Genomic DNA, 23,165 nt, shown 5'->3' with positions numbered 1-23,165 from the left:
AATACTGTGATTTATATATGATGTAATGGTATAAATCAATTTTAGCTTGAGGGTATATCCACTAAAGAATGTGATTATGCAGAAATTACCTCTGGTAAAAGTTTATATTTATGTTTAACTACCACCTGTTCCTTCACCACATCTTGTCCAGTGAAGACCCCAGGTAGGCTCAAGAGGCCATGATCACTGAGCATTCTTCAGCCTAATAACCATTCTGATGCTTTGCAGCAAATTTGTTCCTAATTTATTGGCCAAAACTGTAACTTCCATGAAAATCTATGGGTCAGAGCTATCATTTTTCCTAAGGCTAAACATTTGATGGATACATGGGACACTGCAATCTTTGTGGAGTTTAAGGACAGTTTTCTTTTGATATTCTTTGATATATGGCCTAAATTAAATTTCAACACAAATGTTGGGGAGGTATAAATAAAATAATATATATCTTACATAATAAGCAAATAAATATAAATGCCTATCTCATTTCCCATTGATAGGATAAATCACCCCCCCAAAATACCACAATTTCTTTCCTTTTCTTTTCTTTCTTTTCTTTTTCTTTCTTTCTTTTTCTTTCTTTCTTTCTTTTTCTTTCTTTCTTTCTTTCTTTCTTTCTTTCTTTCTTTCTTTCTTTCTCTCTCTCTCTCTTTCTTTCTTTCTTTCTTTCTTTCTTTCTTTCTCTCTTCCTTTCTTTCTTTCTTCTTTCCAAGATACAAGCTTGGAAGGGAATTTGACTTTTTCTTGCCCTTGGTGGCAAGAAAAGCAGAAAGAAAGGGCAGGTATTTCTTTCTTTCTATGTTCATCCAGTGGCTGAAAAGCCTGACATGACCAGTCTCAACTTGAAGAAATTACTGGGTCTCATGATGAGGGCATTTATTCCTTAGGCTCTAAAATCTCCAAACCAATATATCCCAGAGTTAGGGAACAGAAACAACATTTTGCATGCATGTGCAAATATGAGAATTGCTGCCTTTAACTCTATACCCTACTCTCAGAATTAATATATTCTGGCAAGGGTAAAATCAGCAATACATATTAGTTTCTGGTTCATACTAAATATTGCAAAAATAATCTCTCAGCTGGATTATAACTAGGTCACAATAATCCTTTTCTTCATTCTGTAAGACTTGAAGCTTGTAACTTACAGAGGACATAAGAAGACTAGTGAATCCAATAGTCTCAGACTTCATCTCTTCTTTTTCTCCTCCTCCTCCTCCTCCTCCTCCTCCTCCTCCTCCTCCTTCTTCTTCTCATTATAAAATGAGTTCTTTTGTCAGAAACAATGTTGTATTTGGTGCTATAATGCTTTCAAGCATTCAGTAATTTCAAGGATAGAAAGATAGAAAATCCAAATCTAAGATGAGAGTGTAAGTCCATGATAGAAGGAGCCCGAAGTAATCAACTTGGAACCTAGAAAATTCCTATTATCCCCCATGTATGGTTCTATATGAAAGAGGATATCCATTAGAAAACTTTCAGATACAAGTGAGAATGAATATCCAATAGGGTAGGCTGAATAATGGCTCCCAGTGACATTCAGGTCCTAATCCCTAGAACCTATAAATGTTACTTTACATGGCAAAAAGGGACCTTGCAGATGTGATTAAGTTTAGGATCTTGATGTGGAAGAGTATTCTGGATTGTCCAACTGAACTCTATCAAGTATCCTTATAAGAGGGAGGAAGAGGGAAATGTGGCCTCAAAGACAGAATGCAATATGAGGAAAAAGAGAGAAATTTGAAAATGCTACACTGTTGGCTTTGAAGATGGAGGGAGGGGCACAAGCCAAGGAATGAAGGGGGAAAAAAAGGTAGCACTAAAATCTAGAAAAAGAAACTAATTCTCCCCATCAGCATCTGGAGGAAGTACGACCTTGCCTAGACCTTGATTTCAGCCAAGTAACATTGTTTTTAGACTTCTGACCTCTAGAACTGTAAGTGAATAAGTGTTTTGTTTTGTTTTGTTTTGTTTTGTTTTTTGTTTTAAGACACCAAGTTTGTGGTTATTTGTTACAGCAGCCCCAGGACACTAATACACCCAATAAAAATAATAAAGCTTAAATAAGAAAGATTTATCTTCTCATGACACAGTCATCCAGAGTTAATTCAGCAGCTCAAGGACGTCCGGGTGTCTGGGTCAAATTTTTCTATGAATCTCTTGGCCTACCTCTCCATGTGGTAAAATTGCTACAACAGTTCTGAGCTTCATGCTTTGCTGTGATGGTATCCAAAAGCAGAAAGAAAGGGCATATATATATTTATTTCATATATTTTTTTTCCTCAGGATATAACTATGGAGTAAGCCATCAATAACATCTGCCACATGGGCTCAGGTTTTATTTTTGGCGATGGCAAATTGAGCCTCCAATGGTCAGATAAGACTTGGTAAGGAGAGTTCATGTTATTAAGCCCATGCATTTTTGTCTTGGCCCCTTTAACCTCACTGAGCAAGGATTGGGATTGTTGGAGAATGAGACTGGCTGACATCTACAGAGCATGCACCATCGTTTACCTGATTATTAAGAGCTGTCTCTTTACAAAGGGCCCTTGTGAGTGTCATCTATAGTTTGGGCTGCCACCACAAATTACCACAGAGTAGGGGGTGTAAACAACAGCAATTTCTCATGGTTCTGGAGGATACGAAGTCCAAGATCGAGGTGTCAGCAGATTGTATGTCTAGTGAGGTAACTCTTCCTGACTTACAGATGGCTGTCTTCTTGCTGTGTTCTTACATAGCGAAGAGCAGACAGTACTCTCCTTCTTCGAAGGACACTAATTCCATCATGAGGGCTCCATCTTCATGACATAATTATTTTCCAAAGTCCTCGCCGCCAAATACCATCACACGAGGGTTTCAACAATGAACTGGGCTGGAGGGGAGGGGTGGACATAAACATTCAGTCCATAAACAGTGAACTTTCACATGGAACACAAATAACCTCATCCTTGAGTCTCATCCATATAGCTGTTCCCCAACCTTCTTTCTCCCCCAATTTCCATAATCCAGACCAAACAAAAAGCTAAGGAAATAATGTTGACTTTTACTTTAGACTCTTCTTCCAGGCAACATGAACAATCCAGTGGAAAGCTCTGCCTACTTTCCTTTCCCTGGAAAGAATTTCATTCTACACTGTCCATCAAAGTCATACCTCATAGGGTTGTAATGCTGCACATCTACTTAGAGCCAGTTCTAGAATTTGGGAAGGAGCCATCTGTAAAGTGGGATTTATTCTCTTTTTGTCCTCAGCCAACAGCTCATATGGAACTCCCCATGAGACTCTAGCTGTGGATTGTGGAACAGGTGGTAGCTGTGCAGCAAGTTGTATGCTAGGAGTGGGAACAATCTATTCTGATGGTTTAGTGGTGTGCTCTGGATCAGGCAGTCCCTGATCCCATATATGCCATTCTCATTTGATAACACAGTGGAGTGGGCAGGCCTTCCTCTATGAGCTGGTGCATCAGAAAATATCCAGTTTAGCAAGAGCACTGTGGTCCTCAAGGGTTACCATCAGGGACTTAGTCTCTCCAGTTCCCAGTACCACGCCAAGAGCTATTTCTTGAAAGAAAACAAGTTATTTGACCAAGCAGGCATGACTTTTCAAATATCCTAAAGAAGTGGCTTTCAAAAATTGTGGCCTCAGGACTCTGTAAGAAATGCATTTTAATTTGTAATCCAGTACAACACGCTCAGAAGATCTTGAGCAAAATAAACACGTTTTAATAAATATTGCCCTTACTACAGGCAATGTGCTATGGTATTTTCCTTCCTATTCTATCATATTTCATATTTTTAAAAAATGCTGCTCAAGACCTGTTAAATGAATTTCACAACTCGCTAATGGGTCACAACACACAGTTTGAAACATGCTGCCCTAGAGGTCTCATAGTAATTCTACTGGGATTTGCTAGAAGAACCACAGAACAATCCAATCAGCTACAGAAAGTTCAAGCAAAATTGATTCTGCTGGTTCAAAAGGTCCCAGTGGCAGAACTACTTGCCCTGCATGACCTGCAGAAGAAGCTTCTCTGGGCCACACTTAAACTTAGCAGCCCTCAGGGTCTCCCAGTAAATGGTTTAGGGCAGCACCCCCCCCCCCCAGTGTGATAAACATAGCCATCAAAATTAAAGGGACCAATGAAGCATTTTTTTTTCTTCTCCTAACACAAGATGCAGCAACTTATCTTTCACTTGGAAGGGATTTAACTACATTCTTTAGTAGTGGAAATGATATGTTTCAAATACTACCCCAAATATCTTTCTTACCGATAGGGAAGGTGGAAGAGGAATCCCACTGTGTTGAGGCTTATGAAATGGGTGACTTTGCTAAAATCAGCCAGATAAGTTGAGGGAAGCTCAGAACAGTGAGGTTTTTTTTCCCCTTAACGTATCCTGGGGTATTTTTATGACATTTTAGATGAGGGACACATATGACAATGTGCCAATAAGGCTGGAAATGCCAACCAGCTGGTAGTCAAAATGTGTTGGAAAAAGATAAAGATTATCAAGCTGATTGCTCTTCGATCTGAAACCAATATGGTGGAAATTCCTAGTTTCACATGTGCCAAGAGAAGGAAGCAGATTGCTCAAACATGGGCCAACTCTCCAAAAAATCACCCAGGAATACCAAAGGTGCAATGTTGAGGATCCTTTGCAAATGGTTGGAAGGAAGAGGTAGCAATCAGAACTCCACTGGGTCCTCAGCTCCAGGAAGCGGTGGACAAGATGCCCAGCTAGCGATTACCAGAGGATTGTCAGTTATGCCTCACAAGAAACCAGCAGCCAGAAGTCAGAGCTCCAGAGACCAGAAGAACAGAGCCCACAGAGAAGTTTTACAATCCCCAGACATCAGCAGGGGAAAATACAGAGAGTGCAAGATAACCAGAGCAGCCAGGTATACCACACAAGATACCAGAGCCAGTGCCCAGCTAGACAAAAGACCCATTACAGTCTTGGGGATACACAGTCCACATATAAACCTATGACTGTTTCCATTGTCCTCCTGGAAACATGTAAACTCTCTTTTCATTTGGGACATAGGATGGGGAACAGAGATATGAGCTTAGAAGGGAGTTTGACTTTTTCTTGCCCTTGGTGGCAATGGAAAGTTTTTATGAGTTCTTGATTAATTATGGAAAATAACAAAACTATTAAACTTCATCATATAGTGACTATAAAGTCATATAGTGTGCATAACTGATCCTACTACAGCTTTGAACTAGATTTAAGTTTACGAAACCAAGTGAAGGTTTAATGTTTGAAAGGTATTGTACACCAAGTCTGTGTGTGTTGAGCTATAGTGAATAAGGAGAGATTCATTTTCTTTGAAAAAATGAATATTGTAAATTGATAGAAAGCTTCTCTGTTCATTCAACAGTCAGTGGGATGGTGGCTGGGCAGTGTCATTATAAAGCATGCAATCCAAAACTGCACTTTTCAAATAATGAATGAGACCAAGAGACATCAAGCTGCTTGGTCAATGTCCCACACAAATTTAATAACAAAGCCAGGACCAAAATCCAACCTAGTACACTGTTTATTCAAAAAATTAATGCTTTTAAACTCTCTTTTACATATGCCTAACCTAGATTTTGCAATTGGGACATAAAAGCGTGAGAAACATCTGTATATTAAATTTCTACTCACTACACATCAGCTGAAAAGGTGATGCAGGAGATAAGTAAAATACTTCAATAACCTACTTCTGCAGTATTCATGTATTATGTATGAGCAAGAAGGATATATAATTGCCATTATAACCTCCAGGAAGAGATTAGAGGGTAAAGAGAAATTTTCATTAAGAACCTGGTGGTATACAAGTAAAACATGCATCAGGGAGATAGATAATTATCAAGACAATAACAAATATTAGCTGCAAAAAAAAATATTAGCTGCCGGTCTGAAGGCAGAAAGTTACAGAAAAGTAATAGATTTTATATAAAATGGTATTTGCTTCAAAAATGATGACAAGTTGTGTTCATAACACATACTGAGCCACAGTTAGGAAAACCAAAGCTCTAGATTGACAACTTTAAATACAGATACATGTGTAAACTCTCATTTGAGCAAAGTTCTTTTTTGGACTCAGTAGTCTTTTTTTTTAATAAATTTATTTTTTATTGGTGCTCAATTTGCCAACATACAGAATAACACCCAGTGCTCATCCCATCAAGTGCCCCCCTCAGTGCCCGTCACCCACTCACCCCCACTCCCCGCCCTCCTCCCCTTCCACCACCCCTAGTTCGTTTCCCAGTTAGGAGTCTTTATGTTCTGTCTCCCTTTCTGATATTTCCCATACATTTCTTCTCCCTTCCCTTCTATTCCCTTTCACTATTATTTATATTCCCCAAATGAATGAGAATATACACTGTTTGTCCTTCTCCGATTGACTTACTTCACTCGCATAATACCCTCCAGTACCATCCACGTTGAAGCAAATGGTGGGTATTTGTCGTTTCTAATGGCTGAGGAATATTCCATTGTATACATAAACCACAGCTTCTTTATCCATTCATCTTTCGATGGACACCGAGGCTCCTTCCACAGTTTGGCTACTGTGGACATTGCTGCTAGAAACATCGGGGTGCAGGTGTCCCGGCATTTCACTGCATCTGTATCTTTGGGGTAAATCTCCAGCAGTGCAATTGCTGGGTCGTAGGGCAGGTCTATTTTTAACTCTTTGAGGAACCTCCACAGTTTTCCAGAGTGGCTGCACCAGTTCACATTCCCACCAACAGTGTAAGAGGGTTCCCTTTTCTCCGCATCCTCTCCAACATTTGTGGTTTCCTGCCTTGTTAATTTGCCCCATTCTCACTGGTGTGAGGTGGTATCTCATCGTGGTTTTGATTTGTATTTCCCTGATGGCCAGTGATGCGGAGCATTTTCTCATGTGGACTCAGAAATAGTCTTAGATTCCAACCCACATCTTTGTTATTCAAAGGGACAATGTTACTACCAGTCTCCCACCTATCCATTGGGCCATTCTTATCTCATTCTCTACATCCCGCTAAAATCTGAATAGCCTGACCTCACTCCTCTCAACTTCAGCAGGTAGACATTCTGGCTTGGCTCACGGATCCCCCTTCCTGACTGATAGGCTCTTACTCCAGTACTGAGTGCTCTCCTTCCTCCATGTGGTTACTCTCCACAGAAGAAAGCCACCTTAGTCAAAGTCATGTCCCCTTCTCAGGGGCTGTGGGCATTTGGTGACTGGTGGATGTGAGGGTACTGACGCCTGAACCCCTGATATTATTTAGGACAACTCTGAAGGATCATCCAGCCCCAGCTGCCTGCCAACCTAGGCCTGACTGTGGTTGCAGTAGAGGTTTCTCTCCTTCTCCAGTTCTCCTTTCTTCACTCTCATGTACAACTGATGCCAAAAGCACTCCCCAGGGGGAGCTTCCTGAACTCCAAAGTCTGCCGCAGAGTTAGCCTCATGGGGAACCTGCCCATAACATAGCCTGCTTTCCCTGAAATCCCAAACTCTCCATGAAGGCACCCATGTTAAATGGAGCTGTTTTGCTTCCTCACAGCTACTGAAACTCATGTAAACAACTACTTAAAAATAATGAACATGAAATCATATTTATTGTATATATTTAAGCATTTCTTTGAAGATTTTATTTATTTATTCATGAAAGACACATAGAGAAAGGCAGAGACACAGGCAGAGGGAGAAGCAGGCTCCATGCCAGGAGCCCGACACGGAACTCGATCCCAGGACCCCAGGATCACACCCAGGCCAAAGGCAGGCACCAAACCACTGAGCCACCCAGGGATCCCCCCATGAAACAAAATTTTTAAAAGTTTTCTTTATGAGGGAATATGAAGTGAGCTGGTGGAGATCAGGTGAGTGGTGTTCTTATGCCCTTGAGCATCACTCATGGATGTATGTATGACTCAAATGAACCTGAGGGAGCACCAAGGTAGTTTTGAGAGGCAAGAAGGTTTAATATTGTTTTTACTACTTTTAATTTTATCCATGCCCTGTATAATGTGTTCCCCTATTAGACCAATTAGACCACTCATTAAAAGCAGAAAGCATAAAAGAACAATGATTTTGAATGAAATATAATGAAAGCCATACAAAGGACAAGAATCTAAAATTGCATTTAATGATAATCCTTACTAGATCTAGCTGATCAAAATTCTTAGCTGGTGGGGGCACCTGGGGTGGTGCAGTCAATTCGGTGTCCAGCTCTTGGTTTCAGTTCAGGTGTGATCTTGGGTTCATGAGATGGAGCCCCCCATTGGGCTCCACACTCAGTGCAGACTCTGCTTGAGTTTCTGTCTCCCTCTTCTCTGCCTCACCCCTGAGTTCTGTCTCACTGAAATAAATAAATATATCTTTAAAAAAATCTTTAACTATCATTTTTTTAAAAAGATTTCACTTATTTTTTTTTTAGAGAGAGAGCACTAGTGGGGGCTGGGAGGGGGCAGAGAGAGAAGCAGACTCCTCACTGAGCAGAGAGCTCAATGCAGGGCTCAATCCCAGGACCCTGAGATCCTGACCTTAGCTGAAGGCAGACACTTAACTGACTGAGCCACTCAAGTGCCCCCTTAGTTAGAATTTTAAAAGTATTCTTTGGGCTTAAAAGTCAAAGTTAAAAAGACAAAACAGCCGAAAGGAATACTTCTAACTTGACCTTCACCTTTTTGGAAATAATGATTACTTATACTCCCAAAGCATTTTATAAAGTATGACTGAAGTAATTTTAAATGGCCTCTCCTATTTGTTCAGCTAAAAACAAACACAAAATTAAGGGAAAAAATTACAAATTTCAAGATTTCCCAACCAATAGTAGATAATGAAAGTTGCTTCCATATGCATTTAACACCATAATACGGGGGATCCCTGGTGGCGCAGCGGTTTGGCGCCTGCCTTTGGCCCAGGGCGCGATCCTGGAGACCCGGGATAGAGTCCCACGTCGGGCTCCCGGTGCATGGAGCCTGCTTCTCCCTCTGCCTGTGTCTCTGCCTCTCTCTCTCTCTCTGTGTGACTATCATAAACAAACAAACAAAAAAAAAAACACCATAATACTTAATATTCCATATACACTTGATTTCCAAAATAAAATGCAGCATTTAATTTTCTGCTTATTTCTAAATCACACTTTTCTTATATAATTAATTTAAAATAAATTAACCGGTAGACGTCATCCATCATTTGCAAAAAAAGCCTGAAACTGATATGTCTTAAGAATAGTCAAAAATATGTACTAAAATGTAACATATAATACCAGTGTGTCTCAGGAGACACTGTTCCTGGGTCTATCTCAGCAGAGAGGATACATTTAGATGAAGCACCAGTGCAACATCCAAGAGAAATTGGAAGGCAATTTAAATTTTTACTGCTGCTTTTGGAAAGCATTAAAGAGGGACTATATTTTTAACTCTGTGCAAGATGTGTTTAAAATCTCTTTATCTGAGACTCTCTTTCGATATCTCACACAACGTGGCAAGGCAGTTGCTTCTCATCTCCCTTCTCTTTTCCACCTCGCTCCTCCAAATTCCTTTTCCCTAAATCCTTGTAATTGCTTCCATGCTTCTGATTAACTTATATATGTAAAATAATAAAAAGTGAAAAGACACCCCTGGACGCTGCTCAAAGCAATAAAGGACTCTTTCTTTTAATGGGGAAGTGGGGGAAAAGGCCACAAATATTCATTTCAATATTTGATTATTTTCTTCTAATATTCTTTTTTAAATTGATTTATGACTTATAGTCTATAAAATGTACAAATCTTAAATGTACAGTTTGGTGAGTTTTGACAAATACCTACACTTGTGTTCACAGTATTCAAACTATGTAGAATATTTTCATTAGCCCAGAAAACCCCTTTTCACCCATCAGTCAGTTCTCCACAATCAACAGAGCCAAGCAGTGTGATAATTTCTATAATAATTTTTTTTATTTATCCATATTTTTCATGTAGCGGTACTTTGTTCCTTTTTAGCACTAAGTGGTATTCTGCTGTACAAGCATACCATTATTTGTTTATCCATTCTCTTGTTGAGGTGCATTTGGGCTTTTTTAGTTTTGGGGTCTTTTGCTACTTTGTGTTTAGTAATATGTTGATCTACGATGTTTTAGTTAAAACTACTGTTAATTTTTTTTAAAAATGATTTATTTATTATTTGAGAAAGACAGAGTGAGCATGAGTTAGGGCGAAGGGTAAAGGAAGAAGGAGAGGGAGAGGGAGAGAGAGAAGCAGACTGTGCTGAATGCAAAGCCTGACATGGGGCTCAAATTCATGATCCTGAGATCATGGCCTGAGTCAAAATCAAGAGTTGGATGCCCAACTGTCTGAGCTACCCAGGTACCCCTTAAACCACTTTGTTAATTTCTTATCCATCATAACAGCCAAAATTTGAGTCTAACAGTAGCATATTTAGGGCAGATTATGTAGCAACCAGAACCCCTATATTCTGTTGGATGGGATGTAAATTATTGTAATCACCGTGGAGAGCAATTTGGTGATAGTTAAGAAAGTTGTAGGGGCACAATCACCACTATCCAGTAATTCCACTCCTATTTATATATGCATCTCAGATACATGCATAAGGAGACATCTATGAAAATGCTCATAGCAGTCTTTTTTTTATAAAAACAAAAAAAAAGTCAAAAGAGCATAAATGTGTTGTCAACAGAATGGATAGATTGTTATATATGTATCCTTAAATGGGTTATAACAAAAATGTCTAAATATGAGCTATTCATATCTACTTGAAGAATTCTCATAAATATAATATTAAAAGCAAGTTTAAAAATGTTATGATACTTTTTATTTAGACATTTAAAGGGATTAAGAGAATAGCACATATTCTGTAGAGAATGTATCAAGAAATTTATAGAAATGGTAACCATCATGTATAGGATAACGCTAACTCCACAGAAATGAAAAGAGGATAAAAGGAAGCTTTACTTATTTTTTTTAAACTGGGCTGTGGATACATGAGCGATCATCATAGTATCTCTTGTGTTTTATATTATATAAGTCTAAAATATTTAATAATAACAAATTTTCTTTGATGGTACTAATCCACTCAGAAGTGAACCCATAATTCAGCAAGTTCCTAAGAGGATCTTTCAGAAAGTATGCTAAAGTAAAAAGAATTTAAACCAGAGTGTTTGGGAGACACCAAAGCAGCTTAACTTTCAGATTCCTGATTCTATGATTCAGCATTGCAAAGTTAAGTATGATGAGTGAGAAAGTGGGTAACTTTAAAAAATATCTGATCTTTTCTCAAAACTGGAGAGTACCTTTGAAAAGACATTTTCTATTTGATCCTTTTTCTATTTGTGCTCAAATATTTAATTAGATCAGAATATGAACATATAGATAATTTGGGGACAGTGATATGCTGGTAAATGTTTAGCAACTTGCTTAGAAACAGGAGGGCAATAAAAGCCGGATTTATAGCCATGGCCAATTCCAATGGTGTAAACACTCCCATCGTTATTGATTTATGCTACCAGCTTGCCTTTGATGAGTGCAAAGTTGGGAAGAGATGTGCACAGTTGGCTAGTACGAGCAGGCTCTGGCATATTAATGTAAGAGAGAATTTTTCACAGAAAACTTATGGAGATTAGAGAGGTCTGACACGGTAGAAGTCACCCATTGCCTGAGATGATACCAGATTTTCCCAATGATCAAATGAATACAGAGTGCCTCAATAAATGCACGGGATAAAAGGGGACAAGAACAGGACCTTAATAGAGAAAGTTAATAGTATTTCCCATTTTTGACCTAAAAGTACATGTTTATAACATATCTTGCATTTTACAGGATAAATCTTATCCTTCTCAAAAGCAGATCTGTTTCCAATAAAATGCTCTAATATTTCAAATACTCTAAATTGGAGGGAGTATGGTGTTATACAATGAAATGATGATGTCTTTGATAGAATGAGGTCAACAAATACTGTTAAAAGGGAGAAGCTAAAAAAAAAGGGGAGAAGCTGATAACAAAAGATATAGAAATGTATGGACTTGGTTACATATGGGAGAGATTACACACAGGTACAGTTTCTCAATTTCCAGGACTCTCATAAAAGATTAAGGCTGCACAACCATGCATGATTCCTTCTGTGAAGAGAAAGAATGCAACCGTGTGAGAGAAGTTCCTCACCCATCTACATGGAGATTTTATTTAGGCCCTCTTGCACCTCCTTCTCATCACTGAATTATTGGAAAGGTTCAAAATGTGTCTCTCGCTGCTCAGCAGGTGCATGAACCCAATGTAAAGCAACCCCAAACACTTAGTTAAATGTTTTTTTTTTTGTAAGATTTCTATTTATTTATGCATGAGAGACATAGAGAGAGAGACAGACTGACAGACACAGGCAGAGGGAGAAGAGGCTCCACGCAGGAAGCCCGATGTGGGACTCAATCCCAGGACTCCGGGACAATGCCCTGAGCCAAAGGCCACTCAGGCCTCCGACTAAATGTTTCTTAAAAGACAAAAGGCAAAAAAAAAAAAAAAAAAAGACAAAAGGCAATTTGTCAGGCTCTTTTCTAAACCCAGCCAGGCTTCCTGAAGGCGAATTAAGAAATATTTATAAGTAAAAAAAAAAAAAAAAAAAAAAAAAAAAAAAAAAATATATATATATATATATATATATATATGGTAAGATGAAAAATCTCAAATGTGGGAAATACTATAATTAGAAAAAGAATTTTTGTCTTGTGTCTCATTAACTTCAGCTCTGCACCCCAGACATCAATGGCATTCAATATGCAAACTTTTTCTTTAGCCTTAGATCAAAACTAGAAAGATGATCTAACCTAGGAAGCTTCCTTTTTAAGGTAAAATAAGATGAAAGCCTGAACAAGATGATTTTCCTAGGAGGACTTAATGTTACTATGTCAGCTTCTTTGTTAAAAGATTTAACACCAGATAAAATTTCTAAAATTTTCATTTGGGAATGATCTGTACATGTAGCTGGTTTATAGTAAATATTGCTATACATATAGCTTTAAAAAAACACTTCTATTATTTCCAGGGAGCCATAAAAATAAATTTTGCTGTTCTCACTGTTTAATAATAGATTTTTAATTACTGCTTATTTTTTCCTCGGGATTTGGGAGGATTGTTTCATTTTATGTCTACTTTCTGAAGAAATAACACACGCAATTTATTTTTCAAGAATTTATGAACACTTTCGAGAACCTGTTTCTTATGTTGGTTTCAGGGTCTCTCCAGCTACCAAGGCCTTAAGGAATAGGGAATGCAAATAGTCATTCAAAAGAGAGCTTCTGGGCAGCCTGGGTGGCTCAAGGGTTTAGCGCTGCCTTAAGCTCAGGGCATGATCCTGGAGACCCGGGATCAAGTCCCAGATTGGGCTCCCTGCATGGAGGGAGGGAGCCTCTCTCTCTTTCTCTCTCTCTCTCTGTCTCCCATGAATAAATAAATAAATAAATAATCTTAAAAGAGAGAGAGAGCTGCTTTTCAAAAATCTCACACAGTTGGCTACCAGATTATTTTCCTAACCCCTTTATGCCCTCAACTGCAATGCTTTTAAAAATGTATTTTTTTCATAAATTAAACTGATACTTAGAAATTCGGGGGGAAAGATTTTTTGCCCTAATCTTTGGGAATATGAACAAATGTCTTAGAAATGCCACCTAAGTTAATCAATTAAAAGGTAGCACCAACGTAAAATATACTGACTTTGTTGGAAAAAGATGTATTCCTTCATATGATTTTTTTTATTCACTCAGTTGTTTATCTTCCGTAGGTATTTTTTGGTTAGTATCATAATAGCTGCTAGACTCAGAGAGGAGCAGGTTATCTGAATTGACCCAGATTAATCAGATTAGATTGGAGACGCTCTTCTATCCCTAAGACTCAGCCTGAAATTTCAATCAAGATTTATTTCTTCATAGTCCAAAAGTTGTTTGGGGCTTTTAGGCTCCACTTAAAAGAACCCACTCTTTCTTTGTACCTGTCTGGATCGTTTTTTTCTTGCAGCAAAGAGAATGCATTCCTTTCAGAGTATGAAAAAAATATATGCACTGTTGCTAGGTAGGCTAATTCTTTAAGCTGTTATCAACTAATGTCTTGATAGAGATGAATTGACAGCTGGTTGAGAACTTTATAGGTACCTTTCAAGGCATAAGTGAGATGGAAATAGGAGAAAGATGTAGAGAGGAAGGCGAAGAGCAAAGACATATTTCCCCCTCATTCCAAATACTGTCTCAGAGACATCTGTTTAAGAATGGCAGATTGCACAGATGCATTTTCTTATGCTGCCTTCAGGAATCTAACCAAAATGACAGTACAGAAATTTAAAATAAAAAAAGGTAAAAGCCATAATCCCACAAGGATAAAGAGAGTAGTAGATGTGACAAGAGCAGACAGGTCAAAAAAAAAAATCTAGAAGTAGAAAAAGAGAGAGATGAATGATGAGCATTTAGGTGGCTGGAGAAAGCTGAAGGTTACCTGCCTTCCCAGAAAGCAAATCTGTTGGCCCCACAGAACTATAAAGAGGCTGAGGAACTGGATGTGGTTTTGAGATGGGTATCAAAACAGGAGGGATGGTTAAGATTCCCTATAAGAAGCAGTTTGGACAATGATCCTTCCCTACTCAATGCCCCAGAATTGAGCACACTCTTGCGAAGAGGGGTGCACACTGGGTTGAGAATAGTGGGGGTCATGCTCTCACCATACTCTATCCCCACACCTGGACAAGAAAAAAGGACCAGGAGGGGCAGTGTGAGTTTCTTTTACACCATCCCATGGTATACTAATGAAATACTGAGGGCAGTACTTGGATTTAAACAGACATCTCTCTTGGGAAGCTGTGGCATGTAACTCAAGTGAGCATATAATTAAAAAATCATTTCTATTTAGCTTTGAATTGCATTATAAAAATTGCAGCTTTTTAATTTTTTACACATTTTCTTAATTATGTTTTGCTTTGTGTAATATTAAAATTAGTTTTAATTCCCCATTCACTGGCAGAGTGAGAGGAGGAGAGGTAGGCCAAAAGCAGAGTGGGTGTTTAAAAATGTAGTAACCACAAAAATGGATACCTGGTAAACCCATTCTTGCATAATAGGTCAATTAAGTTAAATTTGTACCGGATCTCTAAGACTAATAAAATTCCAGCCATTTTAAGAATCAGTAGCAATCAGTAATGATTCCAGGAATCAAGATGATCATTCAGGGTATATTTATTCCAAATGAATAAAAGGCAGATGACTTGAATCTACAGCAAAATAGTCACAAAATTAAATGTAAGGAATGACATCATCTAAACAGATTTCGTCTCCCAGAATAGTGGCAAAACTCAAGTATAGTCAGCAATGTACACAAGATGCTTTATCCCCAGTCTTGTTACTTGATAGATGAAAGATGCCCAACCCTACACGTTAAAGTTGCATGTTAAAAAACAAAACAAAACAAAACCAAAAAGGCAGGCCACAAAACTTTTACATAATTAGCAGTAATGGTTATTAATCCCAAGTGAATTTTTCGTCTGATCTTGTGCACTACTGAATATAGTTGGTCATCTACATATTTCCATAAGGTATATTCACACAAAGATTTTTTCAATGTATGATACCACAAAATGTTTTTTATCCCAAACCAGCCTGTGTCCAAAGAGAAATCACATCTCCCTCTCTTATGTTCTCTTTCATTTTCTTTTCTTTTTCCCTTTTTCATTTCTTGTTAGTTAGCGAGATATTCATACTACCATGGAAATAGATAAGTCTTCCATAACACAGTGTTGCACCATACATCCTCTCTCAGAGATCTTCCTTTCAAAGATGATTCTTTAAGTTATATGTAACTATAGGAAGAATAAAATATTTTATGAAGCAAATGGAATGAAATTTTTCAAATAAAACAAAGTTAATACACTTTTCTTGACATCATCTTAATGTTCAATAGGTCAATGATTTAGAGTGCAATCATTATTTCTTCATTGCATATTCTCAGGGTTAAAGGAAAGACATTTTTTCTTATGAGACAGGAAAGTAAATGAAGAACTATTGAAGATAATAATGTATTCACTAGGCTTGAAGGTCATGTGTTTCTAAATGCCCCAATGTGCCACACCTCTGAGCCCATATTTATCCTACTGGAGACTTAATAATATTCTAATTATATCTATGAGTTTTCCATGATACTTTTCTTAAGGATTTTTAAAAGATTTACTTATTTATTTTAAAGAGAGAGAGAGCATGCACAAGGTGGGGGAGGGGCTGAGGAAGAGAGAAAGAGAGAGAGAGAGAGAGAGAGAATCCTCAAGCAGACTCTCCAGTGAGTGAGGAGCCTGAGGTTGGCCTCACTCCCAGGACTCTGAGATCATGACCTGAGCTGAAATCAAGAGTCAAACACTCAACCAACTGAGCTACCTAGGCGCCCCTTCCATGATTCTTTCTAAATACGCTGTCTTTCCTGTGGGATTGGCCTCTGCTACATGGCATAAGATTGCCACTTTGCCAGGCTCAGCCATCCTGGACTGATAATGAAGAAATTACAACATAGAAAATAAGCATCAGTGTCTGCTGTGTATTCATGCCCATTCCCAGAGTCGAATAGCATTCTTTTTTTTTAAGATTTTATTTATTTATTCATGAGAGACAGAGAGAGAGAGAGAGAGAGAGGCAGAGACACAGGCAGAGGGAGAAGCAGGCTCCATGCAGGAAGCCCAATGTGGGACTCGATCCCAGGACTCCAGGATCACGCCCTGGGCCGAAGGCAGGTGCTAAACCGCTGAGCACCATAGGGATCCCTCCAATAGCATTCCTAACTGCTGGCCACACTCAACAAGGAAGTGCCAACTCACATATCTAACAAAGTGTCTGGACTATCATCATACCTCTGGGTATAGTCCCTCAGGTCCCAAAACTCCAACTGAAAGAACACTCTCCTTCTAACCCTACTGTGGACTTGGCCTTTTTGTCACAGTTCTCCGTTTTTCCTAATTGATTATCTAGAAACTAGTTTTCTTGGTTGATTAACTCAAGGAGAGACATTCCACACACACACACACACACACACACACACACAAACACACACACTCCTCACAAAGATCTAGAGCCTTTTCCTCCGGCCCCAATAGGAAAATCATATCTGAAAACAGTAGCCCTGCAGGAAGTCATTTCTCAGCATCTAGGTCAATAAGTCTTAGACCACCCCATTGCTAAGAAATCAGAGGTCCACAAAAATGTTCACAACAAAAACAAATGCCCTTCCTTTTCTGGTTTCTTTCCAGTTCTTTCAAGTTTAAAATTATGTCTGTATCTCTTTCCTGAAGTCCTCTTCATCTGAGATTCTCATTCCAGAAAACAGCTGCTCAAGCAAGAATACATGCAATCTCAAAGAATAAATTATAGTATACAAGCAGCCTACATTATAAATATATTCATAAAGCAGAAACACATCTCTCAAAGAAGCAACAAAATCTGTAGAGACATAGCTTTGCCAAAACTTATGCACAACAGTTAAAATTACCAAAGAGACTACATAGTTTCTCAGTTTATAACATCTGCAGTCATGTTTACATACTGAGGAAAAAAGCCAAAGAGGAAAGAGATGCTAAAATGCAGAATAAGAGATACGCACAGGAAAAAAAAAATTCTCTTAGGAGGACTATAATTAGGGAATTGAACGAGATGGAAGTCAGAACACAAGTGGATGAAATACAATTGGAAAGAAGGTAAAGCTGGTTGAGGTTTGGGAATAGAAGTCTGGGAAAAGAATCCAACCCGAAATGGAAACTTCTAACATATTCCAGGGAATAGATAGGATACAACAGCAGATTCATTTCCATTTCACAATTAACTCTTAGTAAATAAGCCTCTTTACCCTCTTGAGTTTGAACTCACTTCATAAAAGAGAATTATCACTGCATTCCTGTTTATTTGTCACATTAAGACATAGAAATAGCAAATGCTTGGCCATGGTGAAAATGAAGATGGCAAACTTGCGTTTGGGTATATAATATCTTGTCCACGATCAAGAAGAAATATATAAGAGAAACTTTGTACGCTTGCTGGATAATTAGAGCAGAGACACTAATTGCAGGAGACAGAAGGTAAGATTCTTTCCTTGTTACTTTGGATGTTTCATACTGAGGGGGGTTAATCATTAGGTCTATGATATTGAACATGGATTGCATCAGATATGATCAAGGAGATTCCAGAATATCACCATGTTCATCATGTAGGAAAGACTACCTGCTCTCAGAAGTAGCACAAATTATGATGGAAAAAGAATAAGTTTTGAAGTTCTGTTATCTTAATAGTTTGGCTCCATTGTTTGTTACCTGTGAATAGATACGTCTATAAACTCCTTGAACAACACAGTAATAAAAGTGGTACCTCACAAGTTTGTCAGCTTTTCTCTCTCCCTCATCTTAGTGAGGCCGTACTGGCTGGAGTCACTGAGTCACTGAGAAGTGCAAGGACAACACCAGGGAACAGGATGATAAAAATGTCTGGAGAGTTTAGGTAGGATAACATAGCTTGTCAATGTGAGAATAAGTGCTTAGATACAAAGACACCTGGGTGGCTCAGTGGTTGAGCGTCTGCCTTCAGTTCAGGTCATGATCCCAGGGTCCCGGGATCAAGTCCTACATCAGGCTCCCCATGGGGAGTCTGTTCTCCCTCTGCCTGTGTCTCTGCCTTTCTTTCTGTGTCTCTCATGAATAAAAAAATAAAATCTAAAAAAAAAGGGGGGGGCTTAGATACAGCCTGGGATCAGAAACCAGTCAGAAACTGAGGCAACACCATAGACTCTCCCAGATGGAGTCCCTCATGGCTCAGTTCTTATATATTATATCTGTATATATTCCATATACATTCTTCCACTGAATGTTTTCATCTGGGTCCTTGCCTTTAAATACCAACTTACTAGTTTCCTGGCATTGCCATAGCCTGATGGCTACCATAAACTAGGTGGCTTAAACCCACAGAAAGTTACAGTCTCACAATTCTGGAGGATAGAGATCCAAAACTAAGGCATCAATCAACAGGTGAAGTTCCCTTCTCCCCTGTACAGGAGAGCCCATTCCTGCCTCTTCTAGCTTCTGGTGGTTTGTTGGCAATCCTCGGCTTTCTTTGGTTTGTCGCTGCATCATTCCCATCTCAGCTTCCATCAACATCATGTGGCATTCCCCCAACGTATCTGTTATCTCTGTGTCTGTTCTCCACTCCCTATAAGGACACCCATCAGTCATATTATACTTAAGGCCCATCCTATTCCAGTATGACCTCATCTTACCTTGAATAATTACCTCTGCAGTGGCTACATTTCCAAAGAAGTTTACATTCTAAGGTACTAAGGGTTAGGACTTCAACATATCTCTTTGGAAGGCACAATTCAATCCATAATAACATCCATATACTCATGATTCCCAAATTTATATCTTTAATATTGATCTTCAGTGATTTCCCAATTGCTTACTTAGCATCTCCACTTGGATATCTAAATAGGCATTTTGATATGTGTGAAACTTATCAGCTGTTCAACTCCTCCAAGCCTTTCCTTTCTCAGCCTTCTTCATCTCAGTGTATGGGGATAACATCTGCCTCACCATTCAATTTAAAAATCCATGAGTCATCTGTTGTTCCTCCTTTACCCTCATCTCCTACATATATCCCATTAACATCTTTTTCTTATTCTTTAACCTCCATGATGGGAACAGATTCATCCATTTCTCTCATCTGTTCTGCCACCATAGAGCTCCAAATCAGCATAGAACATAAAAAATGGCCTCCAAATTTATCTCCTTGCTTATATCATCATTACTCTATAGTCCATTCCCCGTGTGGCACATTTTTTTAAAGATAAATCAAATCACAACATTCCTTTTCTTGAAACTCTCAAGGTCTCCCTGCCATATTTAGAATGAATTTTGAACTTCTCACCATGGTCTACCAAAACTAATGAGGCTTGAGACCAACACCACCATCTCATACCACTAACCATCCCCTTCCTTCTGTTAGCTCAGCCGTGCTTGAAGTCCAGAAACTCTCTCATTCAAATTGTCCAGAATTCAAAATGAGATGCTCATGAGAGTAGGGAGCAAGGAGTGGGGGAGGAGAGAGAGAAGGAAAACATAGCAACTGCCATTTCATGGTTGCAAGGAGATGTAGAGTGCACCTACTTTTTAATATCCTCTTTCATCCAATCCTTCTTGTTTCACTCCTCCTTCCCACTGCTGCTTTCCAGTCTACCTGATAACCTCCAAGCTCTGGCATTTGGGTTACTATTTGCAGATACTCCAGTTGAGGTGTCTTTTCTCTTTGCTAGGTCAGGTGCTTTTATAATTAATGTTCTAGCTTCCAAAATTCAAAGCAATATCTTCCATAGATGTCTTCTCTCTCATTCTGTTTGACTTTATGAGTTGATACACTTTTAATGCTTAATTTTTCCTTAAAGAAGTTTGGGAGTGAGTGTAGATACATGCATGTGATCAATCTACCTGATTAATGGGAAACATCCCCACCATTTACTGGATTTCTCTAGTCCAACTCTTCCATTAGAGGTAGCAGAGAACCCCTGGATTTGGAGCAAAGCAAGCATGATGTCACCCATATAAGAACAATGAATGGAGTGATAGATTAGAGTCATATTTCTCAACTACAGCAGTATTGACATTTGGGGCTGGATAACTGTGTAGTGGGGAGCCATCTTGGACACTCACTGTAGGAAGCTTAGCAGCATCTCTGGTCACTGCTCACCCTCCTAGTCATGAGAAACAAAATATCTCCAGGTATTATTAGATTTCTCCTGGAGGAGTGGGGGGGGGGAGCTTTCTCCTGATTGAGAACCACTGATTTAGAGAAAAATTAGAGCACTGTTAGCAGGGTAAGAAAGAGAGAGTGACAAACAAGAAAAATCTTCTACTCCTTGATTTAATCAACAAAAAGCTGACTTGGAAGACCTAGCAGCAAGATATTTCCTCATATTTTTCAACCTATCAAAAGGAGATAAACTTCTAATTATAAAATAAATGAGTCACAGGGGTATATTATTGTACAGTCTGTGCAACATACAGGGTGACTATAATTAATAATAATGTGTTGTATATTGAAAATTGTTAAGAGAGTAGATCTTAAAAGTTCTCATCACAAGAAAAACCTTTTTTTGTAATTATGTATGATGATGGATGTCACTAAGCACAGTGGTGATCGTTTTGCAATGTCTGCGAATATCGAATCATTGTGTCATACACCAGAAGCTAATACAATGTTATATGTCAATTATACCTCAATAAAAATGTTATTTTGACTCTTAATTATCATATTGTCTTAGGAAAAAGATCTCAAACCCCAGGAAAAATAGGAATGGAAAGTGCCTAGGTGGCTCTGAGGAACTCAGCAGTAGAATCCTTCAATATTCACACAAATGTTTCACTATTTAGAGCATTCAGCATCTCTGTAGCACAAACTGTTTCTTTTCTACCAACCTTCCAATATATGTCATATATAAATTTATATTTATCACATATTCTTTTAATTATATTTATTTCCCACCCTCAGTATGTCAGAGACCACTGGAGGCATTGCACATATGGCAGTGTATGTGATACTCAGAGCCCCTACCTTCATGGTGCTTATATTCATGCCAGGCAACTGATAGTAAATAGTAAACTGATCAATAAAAAATTTAATTCAGTGGTGATAAATGCTACATGGAAGATAAGAGAGCATAATGTGTTAGAAATGAATGGCAGTGGGAGAAAAAGCAGAGATGGCAAGATTAGAATGGTAAGTTGGGGAAGACTCTCAAAAGAGATGACATCTCATTCCAAATTCAAAAGACAATTACAGGAGATAATTAAAGATTTCCTGTATGAAGACCTAGAAAGATAATCTAGAAGCAAACAGTCAGTGCCATATGAATGTGTGTGTAGGGACACCTGGGTGGCTCAGCAGTTGAGCGCCTCCCTTTGGCCCAGGGTGTGATCCTGGAGTCCCGGGATCAAGTCCCACATCAGGTTCCCTGCATGGAGCTTGCTCCTCTCTCTGCCTCTGTCTCTGCCTCTCTCTCTCTGTGGCTCCTTGAATAAATAAATAAAACCTTTAAAAAAAGAATGTGTGTATATATGTGTATGTGTGTGCATTGCATGTGCTGTGACCTGAATGTCTGTGTCCCCCCAATATTCATATGTTAAAATCCTAACCCCCAAAAGGCAATGGTATTAGGAGGAGGGGCTTTGGGGAGGTGATAGAGTCATGAGGATGGAACCTTCATGAATGGGATTAATTTTCTAACAAAAGAGATCCCACAGAGCTCCCCAGCCCCTTCCATGATGTGAGGACACAGTAAAAAGACAGCCAGCTGGGAAGCACGTTCTCACCAGACACTGAATCTGTCAGCATCTCTCTTGGACTTCCTAGCCTCCAGAACATGAGAAATAAATTTCTATTGTTAATAAACCACCCAGTCTATGGTAGTTTTTTGCAGCAGCCAAAGCAGATGAAGACCATATGCATACATATATACAGTTAAATTAGCTACTTCCTCCCTTCTGTTCATTTATAGTAGCCCCTCCCTCATTGACATAGACCAGCAAATGGTCATCAGAGTTGCCTGCTCTCTCCTCTTATCACCTCCTCCATCTTCAGCTCCCACTATTACCTGCCTCCTTATTATGGTATTTCCTAATTTGAAATCATCTGATGGGCTGAATTTATCTTTTTGTTCCAAGTAATGCCATAAACTGCTTGCCAGTCCAGGGATTTACTTGTAGATCAGATACCCTTTCCTTAATTTCATCAAGTTTATGACCAAAAAAGATCAGTTAGCATCCAAATACCTACCTGCAGTTCCCCAAGAGCAGGAATGCAGTCAAGTCAGTTTCTCTTTAAAGAGCCTGTGGGTAAGCAAGCTTCCTGACTGACATATCTCCTGAAATCACCAGCTGAACCACCCTTTGCTGTGTACCCAAGGTCATTCTACCCTTCAGCTATGCTATCATTCATGCTCCATTTTTAATTTATCATCTGGAGAAATCCTTGGAAGATATCAGGAAAATCGTCCTGGCAGGAGCAGAGGTTAAAAGCAAATAGATAAGTATATGTCTTCCTCACAACAGTGCAAGATTGAAACTGATTTTCCTTGGACGCTGAAATGAACATATATTTTTTTTTTTATTTCTCAGTTCACATTCTCTGGTGTGAATCATAAACTCATGTATTAAAT

The 23,165-nt window shown here is 38.8% G+C and overlaps 1 long non-coding RNA gene across 2 annotated transcripts in view; it reads right to left on the bottom strand.

The window, feature by feature from the left end:
- LOC112661805 (uncharacterized) overlaps nt 1-23,165 on the bottom strand; it is a 414,903-nt gene that overhangs the window by 6,416 nt on the left and 385,322 nt on the right. Inside the window, exon 8 of one of the 2 annotated variants that reach the window (XR_007407640.1) lies at nt 2,703-2,869. This is a non-coding gene — a long non-coding RNA (uncharacterized LOC112661805). Of the gene's footprint in view, nt 1-2,702; nt 2,870-15,157; nt 15,796-23,165 lie in introns of those variants that run through there. The other variant, XR_007407639.1, reaches the window with a different exon arrangement.

Source organism: Canis lupus, chromosome 31, assembly GCF_003254725.2.
Source record: "Canis lupus dingo isolate Sandy chromosome 31, ASM325472v2, whole genome shotgun sequence".
Lineage (NCBI taxonomy): Eukaryota > Metazoa > Chordata > Mammalia > Carnivora > Canidae > Canis > Canis lupus.
This window is presented reverse-complemented; position numbering and strand designations above follow the sequence as displayed.